We start from the raw sequence: 13,717 nt of genomic DNA, 5'->3' as shown, positions 1-13,717 counted from the left end.
TATAAATACTTTCTTGAAGTAAATATATTTCCATTTTTCACATGAAATTGCTTTAGCGGATGTTGTTCTTAAAATACACAACTGACATAAACGCAAAGCAGCTACAAGAAATAAATTTCTCACAAAGAATGCCAGCCTACAGAAACATTACAATGAACTAGAGCATGTTTTTTTAATCACAAATACCCCAAACAGCATGCAATTGCCTTGTTTTTGTACAATGCTTATAACTAATACACTGTCAGGAAAAAGAATCCAAATTCCTAAAAATAATTTTGAATAATTAATTATAGCCACCTGTTTAAATGGAATGTCTCAAACACCTAAGGCATCAGGATCTGCAAGAGAATAATTCAGCAAAACAATAGTATCCATCTAAAGTCAAGGTGAACACACGCTGGAAACTTGCAAATACTGAGGAGTTCATCCAAGATTTGCAGCTTGGCCAGTGGAACAAAAAAGAAAATTGATGAAATTTTCAAGGCAGGTACTACAGTTGGACAGTGCTGTCTGAATGGTGGCTGAGTGGCTTCATTTATTACCCTACTGAATAGTCCAGAGGAATAAAACTCTGTATATGTCTGCCAAAGAGCCACCCTTTGGAAGTCTTGGATCCCAGGCCGTGTTTTTCCAGGCTTTCTGAGTTCATTCATAGCTGAACATTATTCATCCTGCAGTAGAGACTGGTAAAACAAGTCTCTTTGTTGTGTGGAAACAAGAGTTTCTTCGTTGTGTGGAAGATGCCCTTTCTACCCTCCTCCCACCCCCCCAATACTTTCTATCTAGTCAGGGTTACCTGATTTTTAGTTCCTTCTTTATTTTCTTTTGCAATGATAATCTTTGGTGTCTTTGGAGTTCATGAGCTGAAGGATGGACACTGCAAATTTTGCTTAAACTCTGTTCTCTTTGATATTGGCTACTGCTATTCCCAGTGTAGAAGGAGGTGCAGACTGTGATACCTACAACTCATTAACTCCTTTGATTTAGCAAAAGTGCTTTTGTGCTAGACAGAAATGAGTCATTGAGTTAAGGAGGCCTGATAGAGTAACCCAAAATACAGCAGAAAGCAGAAAGTTTGGGCAAAACTTTTTTTATTGTGTTCCTTATTCTAAATTCTAGTTGACTTTATCAACAAGTTTATTTTCATTTGTATCAAGCTGCAAAAATTACAGATTTTGGAAGCAGAATAGATGAGAAGGGAATCAGAAGTGTTCAGTAAATTGGTTCTTAAAATCATTGAAAGGCAAAGTTTAGCTTAGTTACTTGTGTAACAGTGCAGAAGCTACTCCTAATGCAACTGTAGGAAAGGGACTTTGGGCATTGATACATGTAAGATTCAGGACTGTTTTTGAAACTTCTTTTCCATGTTGACTTGATCACTGATTCAAACCACGTGATGGGCCAAATGAAGTTTTAAAATATTTAAATGTGTGAAAGAAGAGATAATAAGCACATACTACTTTGCTAGGGAATTTCTATATGTTGCACATTTTATCAGTCTCTTTTTATAGTGATTCAAATACTTGTGTCCCAACTAACAGTTGAAAATGGTCCTAAATACAGAAATTTGCAGATCATTCAAAATGTTCTGAGAGTCTGCATTCTGCCCTGCAGTTTGGAAATGTTCTCCCAGACTGGGAAGCAGAGTGGTCTGGAAGAATGCACAGAATAGGGAATCAGGAGTGACTGGGGAACCTTCCAGTGACCCGCTGCATAGCCTTGGGCAATCACTCAGCTCCTTGCCTCTTTTCCTTCTTACACTAAATGACCCTCGGTGCATGTGAGGACAGGAAGCTGGGAAGCAGCAGGGCAGGACCCTTGGTGTCTTTCTCAAGTCTGCCTTTATGAAGAACAGAAATGTGATCATTCTGCAGGCACTTTGCTCCTCCTTAGGCGGGGAAAGGGTAAGAGCTACCTTAACAAGTTCAGTGTCAAGACTTTACAATTTCCAGCAAACAGATTCTCTCCAATTGCTAAGTGGGTCAAACTTGTTTCCTTTTACAGATGTGAAAAACAAGAGGTGATTTGATAGGTACTCTGCTGTGTTTTTGTATCTTAGAAGAATGTGTCTGGTAGACTATTAGTCAGACTTGTTCTCCCAGATCAATAATGTACTTCTAAAATGCCACTCATTAAATCTTTCTATAGACAGAGAAGTAGAGCAAAACTATGTCTGTAGCCCAGGCTTCTAAATAGCCAGGTTGTGCACTAACCTTTAGAGAATATCTTTAAAATAGGAGCTAATGAGGCTTGAGCTCCACCAGACATTAATAAGTGCTCATGTGAAATTTGTCCAATATCACGAGGATAAGTTCTGTTATTCATTTTGTAGCTTCATCCCTACTAAGCCATAACCCATATCTGGTAAATCTTTCCCAGACCGCTTTGGCTCTTCTTGTGTGGGGCATATAGAACCCTTCATATCACTGCTGACTGGGTCATTCTTCATATCTTAAGGCTAGATTTCAGTTGAGGCTTGCTCTCTTCGGTGACTTGTGCTAGAGAGAGGAAGAATAGGTCCAAAATTTGGATGTGTGGAATGTATTTCATCTGCTTTTGTAACATTGGAAGGAAAAATGTGTCATGTGTTGTTCCTAATTCTTAGTATATCTTGCTTTACTGAAATCTCTGTGCTTTTAAGTGTCTGAGATAACTTGCACCTCTTATCTCCAATCCCATCCCCATCCACCAAATTCTGGAATCCTTCTAATGATCCATAAAACAGAATGAAGAATGAACTGGATGTAGTGAAGACCCACAGCAAAGTTTCTGCACCCTTCACAATCAGGCTCCAAAAATACACACTAGTCTGTCTCTTTTGGTATGGCAAGAGAAATAATAGATTAAAAGTCTCGGAGACAATTTTAGAATGGATCAGTTTATTAAAAGGTCTGATTATGTAAGTGATTGCCAGTGATTTCTGAATGTGAGAGCACTGACAGAGCAGTGAAGACAAAATGAAACCTTTGTCTTGTGTTGATGTCAGATGGAAAATAGAAGTTTTGGGGTTTTACCTGTGTTCACAAAACTACTGAAGTAGGTGTATAGTCTGCTTTCTCTAAACATACATAGCTGCTGTACCTGAGAAAGGGTAGGTGTAATGACATGAAGAATTAAATATTGATGGCACAACAAAGAGCAAAATTCTGCCTTCATCTGCTTTGGTACAGCCATACAGAAGCACATCACAGCAACACTGAGTGGCCATTTTTGCTCATCTTCAGCCAGTTTATATGCATGGCACTGCTTTACTCTCCTGCCCACCAAAACCAGACAGCCTCAGGTGACCTGCCTAATGACATTGAAGTTTGGCCTCAGACAACTCTGGAGATATGCCCAAGAGCTGTTTCAGACAGTGCTTGTTGACTTACTCCAAACTCATGCCAAGAATCAGTTTCAATGTCTGGGGCACAGACCATTGTGTTCTGAGACCTAGGAACATTTCTAAAAATGCAAGGTAATTCCCACATTGATGGATGCCAAGCTGGGACAGAATTTGTCTTGATAAAGATGTTTTAAAAGTATTTAAAGAGTATTAAAAAATGTCAACACATTAGTTTTTATTGCAGTGGAGATGCACAAATGTAGCCAGAAAATTGAAATATTATGGTATCAAGAAAGTAAAAACACTAAGAGCTTTTCTGTCATTCTGGAACTCAAATGGGTATTGAAGCTTTCAGCACCTGAGCTGGGAATAACTAGATGTGCTCCTTTATCATGGCTGTGCAGTGCCTTTGCAGGAGGGGCTTTGTTCTCTTTTCCTAGATTATAGGAAAAATTGAATGGAGAAGGAAGGATATGTACTTTGGAAAGGACTGGCAGTGAAAAATACTTTTTTCACTTAAAATTATGAAATATTCAAAATCTCAACTTTCTCTTGACGTTTGAAATGGAAATTGGCTTTTGTTATCCTAAAACTTTGTTAAACCAGGAAAGCATTTTCTACCCAACTCTAAGCAAAGCATTGTGACAAACCTTCAAATAGAACATCACCAACAGGCCCAAAGTGATTCTGCAGCCCACCAGAAGTCCTAGAAAAAAACTTGGTGGTACGGAAAAGGTTGTCTTCAATTTGCAAGAAAAGAAAGTCTTCATGGCTTTATTAGTGATGAAAGATAGCTGAATAAAGGCTCAAGGAGCTGTGTCTGCAGCAAGGGAAGTGGTTGGACAGATCCCTGTATACAATAGTCCTATGAGATGTGAAATTGCTAAAATAGCCCCTGCCTAATGTAATCACCTTTCAAGGAATATTTGAGAGGCATTTTGTCAGTGAAATATAAACAAGGGCTATGTTTGAAATTTGAAACTTGTCTAAAGTAATTTTTCTTTCGAAGGCTGTTTCCCCTGCTTGTGCTTGTTCTGGTGCTTTGAAAAGGCGTCTTTTTAGAGGACAAGCTATTTTTAATTGTTTATAAAAAACAACAACCAAAAAAACCCTTTTACAAAGCAATAAGGAACAGCAAATGCACCGCTGAACAATTTTACTTTTCCAGCACAATAGAAACTGCATAAAAACTGCCATTACCCAAGAACTTTTAGGCACTTTTTCTAGAGCAGAGATCTCATGAGAATATAGAGAGAGCAGTAGGCATGGTACCAATATTTTTTTTTTGCCGTTTACAAATAGGCTGTATCAGGACAATAAATTCAGATCTTCGAATGATTTCTCATTCTAAGACATTCCAGCCTGCATTACAAACTAGTAGCATGATCCCTTAACTGTGCCTGTGTAAGACTCCTGTTGGCTTCAAAAGCAGTGCTGTGTTCAGGCTGACACAAGATCATGACGCTGACACAAGATCATGACCCTGACCCAGAGACAAATTATTTACTCTGGTCACTTCAACTTGTGCGCAACAGGAACTAGTGAAAGAAAAGGGAGCAAACTGCCTAATATTGTCTGTATTAGCTATTGCTTAAGGCGGGAAAGTAAAAACCATAAACTGCAAAAAAACTCGCCTCTTTCTGCAACTAAAATTTTGTTGGGTGTTGACTTATGGAGGGAATAAGTCAACAGTTGAGCTAGGATTCTGAATGCAGTAAAATCTAGGGTATCTCAAGTATCCTCTGATATCTCTTGCAATCACTAATCATCACCTTTGGCATCTTGAACACTGAAGTTTATGAACACCAGGAAGAGAGACACGTGATTTCTCATGGCTTTTGTCACGTGTTGGACTATGAGTCATGATGAGTTTTTTTACTGCAGGTGGCCCATTTTTATCTGCTTTTCTTCTCAGTTGATTCTTGTCTAATAGGATAGTTCCTCTTGCAACTTTTCTTATGGCAGGTCACATTGGGGAAAAATGACAGGACTTCCCTCCTCTACCCTTCTCCTTATTGTTCATTGCTGGCAGGAACTTACTGATCCCTTTCACCTCTGTATTTCAGATATTTCTTGTAAATTTTGGACAATTGCTTGTTTCAACCATCTCCCACAAGTTTTTAGAAGGAGTTTGGAATGTATCATGACTGTGTGTGATTTGATTTACAGGAAACTGAGAGGGCAGAAAAAGTCACTGGTGCTATTTGCAGGCATTGGTGGAAATTATCTCAGAAGGAAACCTGTTAGTTTGTGGGCACTGGTATAGTTTTTCTTTGTTGCAATGGGAATCATCAAAAGGTTTCTGTTGTACATTCTACCCTTTTTGTGCTTGGAGATTAAAAAAATGTAGGAGTCTAATTCCCCCTGAGAGGGCACACACCACAGATCTCGTCAGACCCTTTACCATCTTCCTAGGAAATCCTTGATTATACAGAGCAGAGGGGGCAGGGAGTGAACTGCAACCAAGGGCTCCCACTGCCATCTCCAAGAGAAAATTCACCCCACTGCCATTTGATGGTTTTAGCCTGCTGTATGTGCCCACTCAGACAGCCAGCTGCAGCCTGGGCTAAATCTTTAACAACTTGTGGAAATTAGTTGTGCGCTATTCATCAGTTATGAATATGTGAAAGAGAAATCCACCCTGGCAGTTGCACAGTTACTTTACATGCCTGGTTTCCCATGAAGCCTACCTCCTATTTCGATTCTTTGTTAGCTGTTGTTTCTAATTTTTTGTGAAGGCTTCAGGAAGCTTGTTTTAGCTGCAGTGAGTGAATTGTCTTGGCAGAAATGAGGGAAAAGTTAAGAGGAGGGTCTGTAACATTGTGCAGACGTTGTACATTGACTTAATCGAAAATATATTAATATAAATAGACTTCAGACTTCCTCTTCTCTTTCTTTCCAAGCTGAAAGCCACCCACGGCTGCAGTGATGCCAAGGGCTGTTGGGGGGCAGAGGGGAGGTGGTGGTGCTCAGGGTGATGCCTTGAGAGGCTACCTAGAACAGAGACTAGATATTGTTAAGGGAATAAAGTAGGTATTGATTAAAAGGCCTTCAAAGGATACACCTTGGGCAGTACAAGAGCCTGGCCGAGGCTACACCCAAGATGGATGACAGATCACACATTTTCACACTTTTGTAAGTTTTGGTCCATTTACTTGTTTGGGTTAATAGTTCAATTACAACTTCGGGTTATGCAGTCACATCCTCCCAGTTTGCTCTCTTCATTCAGTTTGCTGTTGTTTGTACTTTTTGGGCCTGGAGCTGCAATGGTGTCCTTGATTCTTGGGCTGGAAAGGATTGTTTTGTCTAACTAAACTATGAAGAGAACTTGCTAACACGTTATATGAAGTTCAGTTATGTGCTAATGCAGTACAAAATCTGGAAAATACGAAAGCTAAAACTTAAGGCATCAAGGGTGCAGCCCGCGGGGTCGGGCTGGCCCGGCCCAGCGCTCCCCTGTTTGCTTTGTGGGAGTGGACGGGCGCCGGGAGTTCGTTGGGATTTTACTGTCGAAGCTTTCTAAAGTGGTGTGAATGTGTGTGCACAAGCTGCTGGGCAGGTCTATAAAAGCAGGACCATATAATCCAGGTGAAAATCGAGAAAGTGATTTATTTGGTTCTCGTCCTCATCAGTGAGGATGCGAACCCCGTGGCCCGCCCCGCCGGCGCTCGCCGCTCACGGCCGTAGCGGGGCTGAGCGCTGGAGGAGGGAGGGTGGGAGCCTCTGCGGGGCTGGCGCGCAGCAAGCCGGGCTTGTGCCGGAGGTCTGCTTTCATTCGTACGCTTCAAAGTAGTCCGCAAATATTTGTTTGTTTGTGGGTGCCCCACAGGCAAATGCGCCAGGAGGTGCTCCCGAGGCCCTCGGTTCCCAGCCTTTAGGAAGCCTGCAAGCCGGAGGGCTCCCGTTCCTCCTGCGCGGAGCCCCGCAGCACACCCGGGACTGTGAGGGTGGAGGGCTGGACCGCCCCGGTGCATGGCTGCTGACAGCTGCCTGCCACAGGCACGGGCTAGGGCCCGGCGACCTCTGGCCTGGGCAGAGAGAGGACAAACGGCCGGGTTGTGTGGCAGACACATCCATGCTTCCATCATTCTTGAAGACAGACTGGCAGTGCGATGCCCCTGCGCCCCTTACCCCGTTCTCCAGCTGATATAGCTGCATGTCCCTCAGATCGGAGAAAAAAACCGGCGGTGGAAACCTGGGAAAACCCTTTCCACTTTTTGGTACACAGATGCTGACATAGCCTGCGAAAAGCAGGCTGAGGAGGCCGAGGGCAATTGACGGAGTCAGCAATGCTGCTCGCACTCTCCCATCCTGTTGAGTTACAAGGACCTGCCTTTGCACGGAGAGTCGACCCGCTGTCATAGTGTCAGCAACATTTGGGGAGGCCGGGAAGAGTCCACACGGGGAGAGAGAGCACACGGGAGAGTGGGAAGGCCCCGTGCCCAGGACACTTGACAGGGTCGGGCCGCCGGCCTGATGGTGCTCGGGAATTGTGATCTGCGGAGTGCCAGGGGGAGGCTGCCTCGGTGCCCGGGTTACCTGTCTGCAGGGGCTGGGCATGGACCCTCTCCTGTGACCCTGCTGTGGTGATGTGCGAGGGGAAGGGTGCGGGAGCCCGGCTCGTCGAAGGGGACCGACGGAAGGGACAAGCGGCGCTCAGCGGGCCGGGAAGGGTTCTTTGACTGTCCGCGCCCCGGCCCCACACCCTTGGGCCACGCCTTGACCCTGTCCTGCCTGAGAGGGGATGCCAAGTGCAAGCGGGGCGGAGGGGCACCGCCGGCACCGAAAGGACAGAAGGACAGGAGTCTCCAGCCCTGTGTATCGCCGCACTGGCCTCTGGCCGCACCACGTTCCGCGGCACCTGCCGCCCTGCCCTGGACCGGCTCCCGCGGTCCAATCGTGTACCCCCGGTTCTTCCGAGAGTCGCCGAGGCCAAAAGTATCAAAATGCGCACGCTATTAACACTTCCCTGCTGGGATGACAGGAGCAGGTCCATGCTCTCTCCCTATATCGTAGGAGTTGAATGCCGGCTCCACCTGCGTGGAAGCTTCCCCGTCAGTCCGCTGCCTGACGAAGCTCCGTGTCCCCTCCTTTCTTATTGCGGCAAGCCGGCAGGGCTGTGGGCTCCCGCCAGTAGGAGCAGCAGTGACTGTCTGGGAAGGGATCGCTGCCCGGCTCACCGCCAGGCTGTCGAGGACTCGGCTCGGCTTAAGACTGGCCCGAGTGGGTGCCTGGAGCTCTGGGAGTGGATCAAGCAGGGCTGGAGCCGCTGGGGCGCGGGGTGCTGTCAGCTCGCCCCTGCGAGGCGTGCGCGCTTCGCTCGTGTCTGGGGGCCCACTCGCGGTCCCTCAGTGGGATCGAGTCAGTCCTGTGAAATTCCTCGGGGCTGACCGTCAGGATGCCCGGGCTCTCTTGAAAGCGACTTAGGAAAAGCACAGGGCTGAGAAACTTTGAGAAAGTTGGGCAAATTCGTCTCTTTTGCGTGGGGGAAGACTAAAAAGCCTCACGCCATGACCCCGTCTTGAGTGAGGGCACGCACGGGAGCCGCTGCAACTCCGCCTTGTCCTGGCTGCGGAGGGAAATGCTGCAGCCAGAGAAATCCCGCCGTATCTCGTTCAAAATAGGTTCATACAAAGTCAAGACGCACAGGCTTTTCCCGGTAAACGCGTGAAAAGACGCCCCAGAAAACGGGAGGCTGTCGTTGTTTATGTCCGTCTTAGGGAGGAGGGCTGTGCAGGACTGTTCCCAGGGACAGGACAAATACCTGCCGAGAGCCAAAGGCGCCATCAGTTGTTGCACAAATTAATTGATTCAGTAATCGCTAGGGTTATAACACCCTTATTTATGCTAAAGCATATGACACAATCTTCAAAATGTGGTATCTCCAAGTTACCATCTCTTTATTACTTATACAAGCCAAGTGTATAAGTACTTTTCAGTAAGAAGTGACTTTTGTCTTCTTTAATCGAAGGAGGCACAAAGAAGCAGGCAGGTAATTCCGCGCTGCTAATTATTGTGATGAGATGGGTAGGGAAGGGAGAGGTTGTAGTGAAAAATGGGAAGACCGATAATGAAATCTCGCAGTAGTAGTGACCATCTCAGACCTCATTATTATTTTTTTCTTAAACTGCGGATGCTAATATGTTAGAAAATCTGGCACCTTATCTGCCAGCGAGTGAACCCGTTTATTCTGTCTGAAAGGATGATTGATAATGGGCTTTTTTCTCCCCCCTCCCTTTTTTATCCCCCCCGTCTATGACTGATTTGAATTCTCGCCTAAATGTTAGTGTTTTAAATCGAGTGTTTAGCTGTTGCGCTTCAGGATGCGGAGAGAGGGAAGCCATAGCTCTCTCTCCCGCTCCTGGGTTTGCGGTACCGACAAAGATCGCTCTCAGTGCCGAGAGAGGAGCGCGGAATTTTGCCGCCTGCCGCGGTGAAGTTGCGGTAGTGTTGCAGTTCCGCTTGTGCGAGGCTCGCCAAGCTTAAGGCAAAAAGTGTCTCGTGTACAAAACGATCAGAATATTTACAGGTAATTGTGACTGTCAAATACTCCGTTGCGTTGACAAAGCGCAGAGATCTTGGAGCGTTTCGTCTTTCGGGGAGGGGGAGGTTGCGGGGGCTTGGGACCCCTGCGAGGGGCAGCGGCGCGGGCCCGTTCGGCCGGGGAACTGGGGGGCTTCGGGAACCCAGCGAAACGCTGGCAAGGAGGAAATAACAGTGTCATCCTGCAGAGACGGTGGGGCTGAAGGGCTCTTCTGGGGCAGAAGTGCAGCGGTTCATGGAACAGAGTAAGTGAGAGCTGCTGTCCCCACTGGGGACAAACTCTCTTTTAGATGCTGATTTAGCTGGAGCGATTCCGTGACGAGGAGCACACGAGCACAGCGTCTGCTCTGGTTTTATAATGGGATATCAAACGGTGGATAACTCTCACCCGTCCCTTTACAAACCTGAAATTTGTCACGGGAGCGCGCTGGCTGCGCGCAGGCCGGCGGCCCCTCCGGCGGAGGGGGGCGGGGGGAGAGGGGGCAGGGCGGCCGGTGGAGACGCAAGGGCTGGAGGAAGAAGAGACTTCAGGTGGAATTGCTCTCGCTGCGGGACAGCGGTGCTCGGCGACAGTGATGCCGTGCCTGGGCACGGTGGCCGCGCAGCTACCGAAGCCACGACGGCTCTGCCGGCGGCGGCTGAGGCCGCGCTACGGGGCTGGGAGGTGGCAGCCCCCGCCGGCGGCCGAGCACTTGCTGCCGGCCCCCTCCGCGCACTGCTTGCTTCACAGGAACGGGGCGGCGGTGGCATGGAGACAGCGTTGTCAGAGACTGTGGAAGCAGAGGGGGTTCAGCTCCGCGGAGGCCAGCGGGCGCAAGGTGGGGACAAGCTCAGGGTAGTGTCCCCAGTTCCCAACTGCCCCGGTATTTGCCTCATAGGGTTCTGTCTCCGTCCGCCGCATCGAGACACCACGTCCAGGTTGAAGGACGTCGCCTCGGCAAGGCTATCGGAGCTGCCTCGAGCGGCGGGCCGCCTTTTGGCCACCCTTTAAAGTGCTGGGAGTGGGCAGCTCCGAACCCCGAAGGGGCCCTTTAATGGGCCAAGTACGAACTCAAGCCGCGAAACTCTTTTTGAGTGTTGGCGCGTATTGGCTGGCAAAGTTTTGAGGTCACAGGAAAAGACGATAAGATTGTTTGCAGGAGGAAAAGTGACAGGCGGGATTTGGCCCTTTCCTGCCCCTGGGCCCTATGTGTGACCCCTCTGCAGAGAACGCCTTGCTGAGCCCCGTAGGTAGCAGTACAGAGCTTGCAAAAGCCTAAAAAGACTGAGGGTTACCCTGTCAGCTCTCTATCTGCGGTAATTCTGCTAGGTATAAACCAGGTTCGTGGCGCGGCCGGAAGGATCTGAGCTACCTTCCTGCAGCAGCCAGGCTATGGGGTATTTGCGGCTCATGTGTATTAGGATGCGTTTCCTCGATCGGCGTTTTCAGCCTTTATAGTTCAATAAGCCCCTGTTGTTTATTTTCACTCGAATTCCCTTCACTCTCTGCCCCTTTTTTTTTTTTTTTCTAAGCAGATCCGCAGCCTTCAGTTACTTGCACAGAAAACTCTAAGCCTGCAGCCGGGCACCCCAGCTGCCGGCCGGGCTGTTTTGTCACAGGCTGCCCTGCCTTTGGCTTCAGCCTTTCGACGGGAGCGAGGGCGGCAGCTGGGGCCGGTACCGGGGTCCATGCGGCCCCGCCACGGCTCTGCTCCCTGAGCACCGTCTCGCGTGGTAGGAGCCGGCGGGAACTGCTGCCGTATGCCTTAGAGCAGAGGGTTCTCCCTACGCATTTACTGAAGTTTTAATTAACACGGGCGTACGAACATAAATAAGTATCTGTTGAGAGGCAAAGTTTGGATTTAAGAGGAAAATGGCACCCTGCTCTGTCCAAAGGACAGTCGCTAATGAGCACCGCATCCTGAGCGCCGCGGGGCTAGGGCTGAGCTCAGCTCGTTGGGAAGCTCACGGGGAGGGGGCTCAGAATCGGCTCTGTCCTCCCGGTTCTGTTGAGGTCTTTACTCTCATCTGATCTCCGCTGGCCGTAGGAATTCGGAGAGCGCTTGAGCCCTTGTGAGGCGATGTTGTCCAACCTGGGCGAGTGATGTTTTGCTTCTAGGTCGGAGCCTGGCGGAGCATCAAGGATACTATCTTGCTAATTCACGTAAATCGTGGTAGTTAAAACGACTCGTGCCTCGGGGTACGAGTCCTCAGCCCTGCACGCTCGGCATGTCCTGCAGAGCTCCGCCGTCACTCGTTCTCACGCCGGGGGAGAGCGCGGTTGGAAGGGAAGAGCGGGCTTCCCCGGCACCCTGTGTCCCGTATCCACGTTAGGGGTGTAAAGGCAGGCTCTGGGCTGGCTCCCGGGCTGACGGTGGCGGCTCTCTGCTGCAGCCCTTTTCCGTATTCGTTCACGCCGCAGCTCGGGCAGTGCGTGGCAGGCGGGACGCTCGTTTCCCGTCCTGGCGCCGCTCGGAGCGGCCACCTCGGGGTGACGCGGGGGACACCACCCGGCCCGGGACAAACAGCGCTGGAGTGGCCTTAGGCTGCGGCGAAGGAGCAGCCGCAGTTAGTGCTCGGGTGGAGGGGCTTGTTAGTTACTTCTGTCTCGGTTCTAGCGAACTTTCCACTTGCAACGAAGGTGATAAAACTCTTCGTTCATTTCCAGCTGTAAGCTGTTAATTTGAAGGAAAAGAGCCACAGGGCACAAGCGCTTCGGTCTGTGCTCTCTGCTCCTGACAGCTTACAAATCTAAACAAAACTATTTTAAAGAAGCCATGCAATAATGAAGAGTCTCACAAGTCTGTTAAGGTGAGGTGGGTCGATGAGCTTGATATCTCACGGAGGAAATCCCTTGCGGTTAGCATTGCAGCGTGTGATTGCAGGAAAACGCAAGCCCGGGGCCAGGGAGAAAGCCAAGATCTGGAGACGTGTAAGGAACACGGGGAAGCCGCAGATCGTAGTGGGAAGCCGGAGGGCAGGAGAGAGCCTAGCAGGACTCCGGCAGCGGCCAGCTCAAGCCCGCACCAGGCATCCAGCCGGCCCGGCCTGCCGGTGAGCCCCGCTCCCTGCGCCCGCCTCGGCCGGGGCTGCGCTGCCTCCTGGGCACCGAAATAGGGTGTCATAGCGTATTACGTGCTACTCGGCTCCGGCCGAGTCGATCCCTTCCCTGTATACGTCTGGCTGTAGAAATTGCTTCTCTATTGTCCGCAGCTCCTTCTCAATATAAACCAGCGTTAACAACAAACGGCTCATTAATAAAACCACTGGGGGGAAGGATGGAAGCGCGGGTCTGCAGAGATACTGCTGTCCCGAAACCTTTGGTCGGAGCTCGGACGCCGTAAAGACGCTTTGGGTTTGGTTTGTTTTTTTTTTTTTTTGTAATTATTTTTCTTATTCCATTGGCACAGCACGAACGATCCGCGTGGATGCCGAAGGGGCTGGAGGCAGCCGGCGCTGCTCAGGGGGCGCAGAGCCGGCTCCCGCGGGGCCGAGGCGTTATGCACCAGCAGCCGCCGCTCCCCCTCCGGACTGCCGCCGTTTTAGGTTTGGGTTGCTGGGGGAAAGCAGCGGCTTGTGGCTGGGAAAGGATGATGGCAGGCTCCGTGCTCCCGCCGGCACTGTCGGCTGGAGCCAGAGCTCTCCCCTCGAAGTGGTGCGGGCAGAGTCGGGCTCCTGCCGCCGTTGGGCTCAAGGACATTTTCGTTTCATTTCGGTTTCCCCTCGTGAACCTGGCGCCGAAAGAGAGATCGCGGTAGTGCGGAGGGACGGGAACCCCTCCTGCGGCGACAGGGTTAGATGGCTGGTGACCGACAGCGAGCGCTCGATGGCGAGGCGGCCTGGCTCCTCGGCTGCCCAGCGCCTTTCCCG

The sequence above is a fragment of the Catharus ustulatus genome, chromosome 7 (genome assembly GCF_009819885.2).
Source record: "Catharus ustulatus isolate bCatUst1 chromosome 7, bCatUst1.pri.v2, whole genome shotgun sequence".
Classification (NCBI taxonomy): domain Eukaryota; kingdom Metazoa; phylum Chordata; class Aves; order Passeriformes; family Turdidae; genus Catharus; species Catharus ustulatus.
Note: the sequence above shows the minus strand (reverse complement) of the source record.